Source organism: Microtus oregoni, unplaced genomic scaffold (assembly GCF_018167655.1).
Source record: "Microtus oregoni isolate MIOR12 unplaced genomic scaffold, Mior012 000044F_ref0000062, whole genome shotgun sequence".
Taxonomy (NCBI): Eukaryota; Metazoa; Chordata; class Mammalia; order Rodentia; family Cricetidae; genus Microtus; species Microtus oregoni.
The window spans coordinates 5,797,853-5,803,715 of NW_024543218.1; positions in this window are offsets into that span (position 1 = coordinate 5,797,853).

The window sequence follows — 5,863 nt, forward strand, 5'->3', positions numbered from 1 at the left end:
ATTTACTTAATTCTTCAATTCTAATAGACACATGAATGCAAAAATAAACTAATAGATAAATAGCTTTCCAGTAACAAGTACCTATCAACTTGATAAAAACAACCAAATCTTGCCATAGATCTAATGCGTCGTACTGTTTTATATTTTTTTGTCAGAAATAACACTCAATCCTTTGCTTCACCGTTGGACATATTTTTTTTTACCTTATTACAGTATAAAGGCTTATAGTCTTAAAATGTTTATAATGTGATACTAAACTTTTTGATAAAATATTTCTGATGTGTAGTTAGAGTATAAATAGAAAAATTAGAAACTAAAAGTTTAAAATTTTAATTGACTGAAAATCACAGTATATTAGTCAGGGTTCTCTAGAGTCAGAGAACTTATGAACTAAATCTCCATCCATCTATCTATCTATCTATCTATCTATCTATCTATCTATCATCTATCTATCTATCTATCCATCCATCCATCTATCTATCTATCATCTATCTATCTATCATCTATCTATCCATCCATCCATCTATCTATCTATCTATCTATCTATCTGTTTTCATATGGGGATAATTTTTTGGAATAACTTTCAGAGTACAGTCCAAAAATGACTGTCAGTGAATGGAAAGTTCAAGAATCTACCTCAGACCCACAAGACTGGGTTTCTCAGCTGTTTTGTGTATATGCTGGAATCCCAAAGAAGTAGACTTCAATGACAATGAAGGAATGCATGTGCTGACAAGGTGAGGGAATGCAGAGATGTTAGAGCCCACACGACTTTAAAGGGAATGCACATATTACAGACCAATAGGCAGATCCACAGGAAGTGTATACAACCACCTCCACATGGAGCAACCCATTTCGCTGAGATGCAGGAACACTTCTCTTTTGGAAAAGTCACTTTGTGAAGTCATGATTCTTCCCTTTGAAATGGGATTTGTTCCCAAAACACCTCAGCAGTGTGACTTCTGCAGGGCAATGGTGTGAACTTGCTTCCTCACACCAGTGGGCTTTAGAGTGATAACATTCATTCCTTTCTCTAACAGTCAAATTTACATTTGTCAATCCCACAAATTTACCCTCTAACAGAACACATAGAAATTTCTATAGAAGGCAGGCACTGAGCAGTAAGACAGCATGCCCCACCTTTGCTAAAAAACAAATCTGGGCATTCCCAAAACTGGTTATCACAAAGAGAATAGATAAGGAGAATGGGTGAATCCAGGAATCAGGCATTTATTAACTTTATCTAATGGTTTGGAATGTCAAGTACTTCCACTTGAATGCTGGTTCATTCCTGGGTCAGGTCACTTGTTCAGGGGTACTGCTTTGTCAGGTTCTACCTGCCTGCTTTTGTCATTCTGATATGCCTATTATCACTGTTCTTGCCTGTGGAATATTCCAACTATGTCTGTAAAGACTAGAAACCTCTTGGAGATCAGCCCTTACTCTTACTATTCTTCTCCTCACTACTTCTACTTCTTCCCCTTACTCTCCTTTTTTCTCCTTTTCCTTCCTCTTAGTCCCTTCCCTTCCTTTTCTCCTCCTCCTCCTCCTCCTCCTCCTCCTCCTCCTCTTCTTCTTCTTCTTTTTCTTCTCTGTGACCCTTCACTTCAATTCTTTCCCCTTGCATGAAAAATAAAGAAGATGCAGAGATAATGTACTTAAGTTTAACTTTTACACTCAGATCCTTGCCTGCTGTTCAGGTCCAATTCTAAGCACTCTGGGAGTACTGAGGCTGGTACTCACAGCCCCCTGGTAGAGAAAAATAATACCCCTTTTTCTTCTTCCATTGTCCGTCCAGCACAAGGTGTGACACAAATTGAAGGTGTGCCTTCTAGCTTCAAGGTCTAGATCAAAGTTGAGTGTCATCCATCCTTACTATTTGGATCATTGGTGTGTTGTCCTCTTCCCTTAAGGTCCAGATCACAATTGTGCCCTCCATTTTTGAATTGTAGTTCATTCCTGATATAATAAAGTTGAAAACCAAGAATAACTATCATAATCGATCCATTGTCAATACAATCATATCACCTACTAATTTCTAAATGAAAAGCAATAACTGGGTTGTAGTTATGACTAAACATAGCATAATTATGTCAAATACAAAAGACTATATATTTAGAATAGTGGCAATGTCTCTTGGAGGATATCTTTCTAGTATCTCAAACACTGATAACCACAAATATTCTCTTAATTGTTGTTGCTACATATGATAAGGAAATTTAAAGGACGTAGAAATAACTTTACAAATGCATTATCAACAAAATACAACAGAAGCACTCATTTCAGTTAAAGTTCTCATTGCTGCAATAGTCACGTGACTTTAGATGGTATTTAGAACTGCCACACTCTGCTGCCCATTCTGTATTTCTCCCAACCTCTGCAAGCACTTCCCAAGGTCTTGGGTCTTTTCCTAGAGAAGTGACCCATGCCTTCATTCCTGATGGGCATGTGACGTTTGTCATACTTATTGGAGTATACTATTCTTGTTTCTCATTTATCTTAATGAGAAGACTTGGTATGACAAGCAGATGCCCTAAAAGATCTTCTGCATTCTGGACATATTATCCTTCTTATCTCTAATTGGATGAGACAATCCAATTTCCCGAAGCTAATCTGGATATATCACCCTGCCTAAGGTTGTTATTCTTTCTTTAGTCTGTTGGTTTAAAAGCATTATTTTTTCTGAATTTTCAAGACAGGGTTTCCCCGTAGCTTTTGGTTCCTGTCCTGGAACTAGCTCTTGTAGGCCAGGCTGGCCTCAAACTCACAGAGATCCGCCTGCCTCTGCCTTCCGAGTTCTGGGATTAAAGGCGTGTGCCACCACCGCCCGGCATCCAAATGTCCTTTCATGGAGGAAGTTTTCCACTGTAGTCAACCTGCCAGTAGTTTGGTGGCTGGTCACTCTAGTAATGGTGTCTTATATGGGGCTATGTTTTGGTCTCTGCTGATTTGTGATATGGCAACCCAGCAAAAGCTGTAGCCAAGTCAGCCATGATGAGTGCAAGTCCACGTTGTTGAACCCATGCCTATCTTGCATTTTGGCAATATGGTCACTTTGGTCATGGGCCCATTGGACACTGACATGGATAACTGGAAAAAGAGGCTGACTGTACATAGAAGAGTCATCTAGTCTGAGTGGGTATTGAACTCCTCCTCAGCTGAATTCACCTTTTGATCAGCATTTACATGGAATATAAGGATCTTTATACCCTTTTCCCATTTACAGAGATTATTCACTTTCTCCTTCCTCGGATGTCTTCTCTCACTAATTTTCTAATTATGCTCTTTAGTAATACCTGAGCATCCATTCAAGCTACTGAATGAAGTTCAGAATAAATCAGTGCATTGCTAGTTGTCGATTACACAATTGTTCCTTCCAAATAAACCAGATTCAAATGTTTATTGTTTGAATTTCTGCCCACTGTGACCATTTCCTTTCACAAGCATCTTTCAGGGTTGTCCCAGATAGGGATTGTAATCCTGCAGCTCCCTAATTCTGGGGCGTTCATGCATGATGTATTGAACCATCAGCCAGGGCCTAATCATCTCTTCCTCATTCAACCAGTAATAGGGAATAGACTATAAGTGTATGCTTGACAACAGAAGACATTGTAACAAGAGTAGATACCATTGGAAGTTGGCCATTTCTTCATGTAGCTTCCTTGTGTCTTCAGGACCTACTTGGTCCTGATCTCTAATATACCACTTCCATTTGATGACAGGTTGTAGCTATAAATGTCTTATTTTATAACGTGATAGACCCAGTAATACCTAGCTCATGATGGGCATTTCACATGACTTGGTAAGGTGTTGACTGTAATGGATAAAACCGCATATGGTTGATACTTCTAGGTTCTAGGGGTCATGCAGGGGCAGACAAGCCCTCAGTTACCTGAGGATGTTAAAGACACCCTCCTGCATTATCCATATATGACTCAGCTAAGCCCTTGCCTGCTTGCATGAGCCCCATCATCTGCATATGATGTAGTCATGTCAACCTCTGTGTGTATACACTAGGCAGCTTTTAAAAGCTGGATGAGCCATCTTCCTCCCTCTCTCTGCACACTGACTTCCCAGGCCTGTCATGTCCTCTCAAATAAACTCCTAAGCGTGTTTGCTGTGTGTTCTGTGTTTCCTTCTGGTTAAGAAAAAATCCTAACATTGCTCAGCTCTGCTAGCTCATAGAAGTCCAATTAGGTAAAATGAAACCAAATCAAAATGCCCATCATTTTATTAAGTACGTGCCCTCCCATGGTCGATCCCATGTTGGGAGACAGGACAGGGGGGATTCCATGCAAACTTGAACCAAGTGTTTCTCCTCTAGGATCCCACCTAAATATGCTGTGGGAGTGGTTCTGACCCCTCCCTTTGGGGGGGTTCTATACCTGGCATGCTGGGATTTGGCATCCAGGCTAATGCAACTCCCAGTCCCAGTGGGCTGGGATGGATGCCAGGGGCTGGAGTCTAAGCTCCAGACTTAAACTTCTCACTTGTGCCAATTAATTTCATTGACCCACTGTCAAATGTTCAGTTTTTCCCAGTGAATTGAATTTATGGTATGTGCTTGCATATTTGAGTATATTTATTTTTGCAAATGCTTTTATGGGCAGCAGTGGCAGATATTTGGAATGAATTTAAGAGGTAATATTGTTCCAATTCTCCAGTGCTCCTTTCTCTGTATACTATTCAGTTTTTTTGTTTTCCTCGATTGTGTGATTTTTTTTTTTTGTTTGTAGACTGTGTAGCAGCTGTGGCCTTCTGCCTAGTCAGCCTGCTCAGAGCAGAAGCAGCTTTCTCTGAGATTAATAGAGATCATTATAACTGTTCCTCCAGAAGCACTGTATAGAGAGCTGTTAGGTGACTTTTCCTTGAAGTTTTCTGGTTTTGTGTTCTCGATCTTTTATGTTTGTGAAAATTATGGTGTTGGTAAACTTATCTTTTAGAATAAGCATCAAGATTGATAATTGAGTTTTCACAGTGTGAAATCTACTTGATTTCACTTGAAATCTACATGATTTTCAAGGAAGACCTTATGGTACAGTATTACCATGCCAGAGGCATTTCTTTCAATTATTTGTCTAATTCACATTTGTTCCTACATGATTTTGAGATAAGAATGTCTCTAAGTGTCTCTGCTTTTACATTGTGATTATGGTTAGAAGTGGATTTGTTAACTGAGCATGCTAAAGGAAAGGGAGAACATTACACGAGCATGTTCAGACTCCCTACGTAAAATCTCCATGCTTCCTTTGTTGAGGAAAAACACTGTTTTGAAAACAACTCCCAAGCTTTTTGTGCCTCCTGCAGACAAGATTTTTTTCTCATTTCTTCTGTCTTGGCTTTTGAAATGGCTATTTTTGGTAGTCAAAACTGACTACCTCTGGGATAATCTGTTACAGGAAGAACTGATTATACCTGAGAGAGATTTTTTTTGTTAAATATTTATTTATTATGGATACAATATTCTTTTTTTTTATTTTATTGAGAAAAAGAAAAAAAAGTTTCAGCCTCCTCCCAGCCTCCCATTTCCCTCCCCCTCCTCCCACCCTTCTTCCACTCCCCCCACTCCTCTCCCCCTCCCTCTCCAGTCCAAAGAGCAGTCAGGGTTCCCTGCCCTGTAGAAAGTCCAAGGTCCTCCCACTCCGTCCATGTCTAGGAAGGTGAACATCCAAACTGGCTAGGCTCCCACAAAGCCAGAACATGAAGTAGGATCAAAACCCCGTGCCATTGTCCTTGGCTTCTCATCAGCCCTCATTGCTCTCTGTGTTCAGAGAGTCCGGTTTTATCCCATGCTTTTTCAGTCATAGTCCAGCTGGCCTTGGTGAGCTCCCAATAGATCAGCCCCACTGTCTCAGTGGGTGGG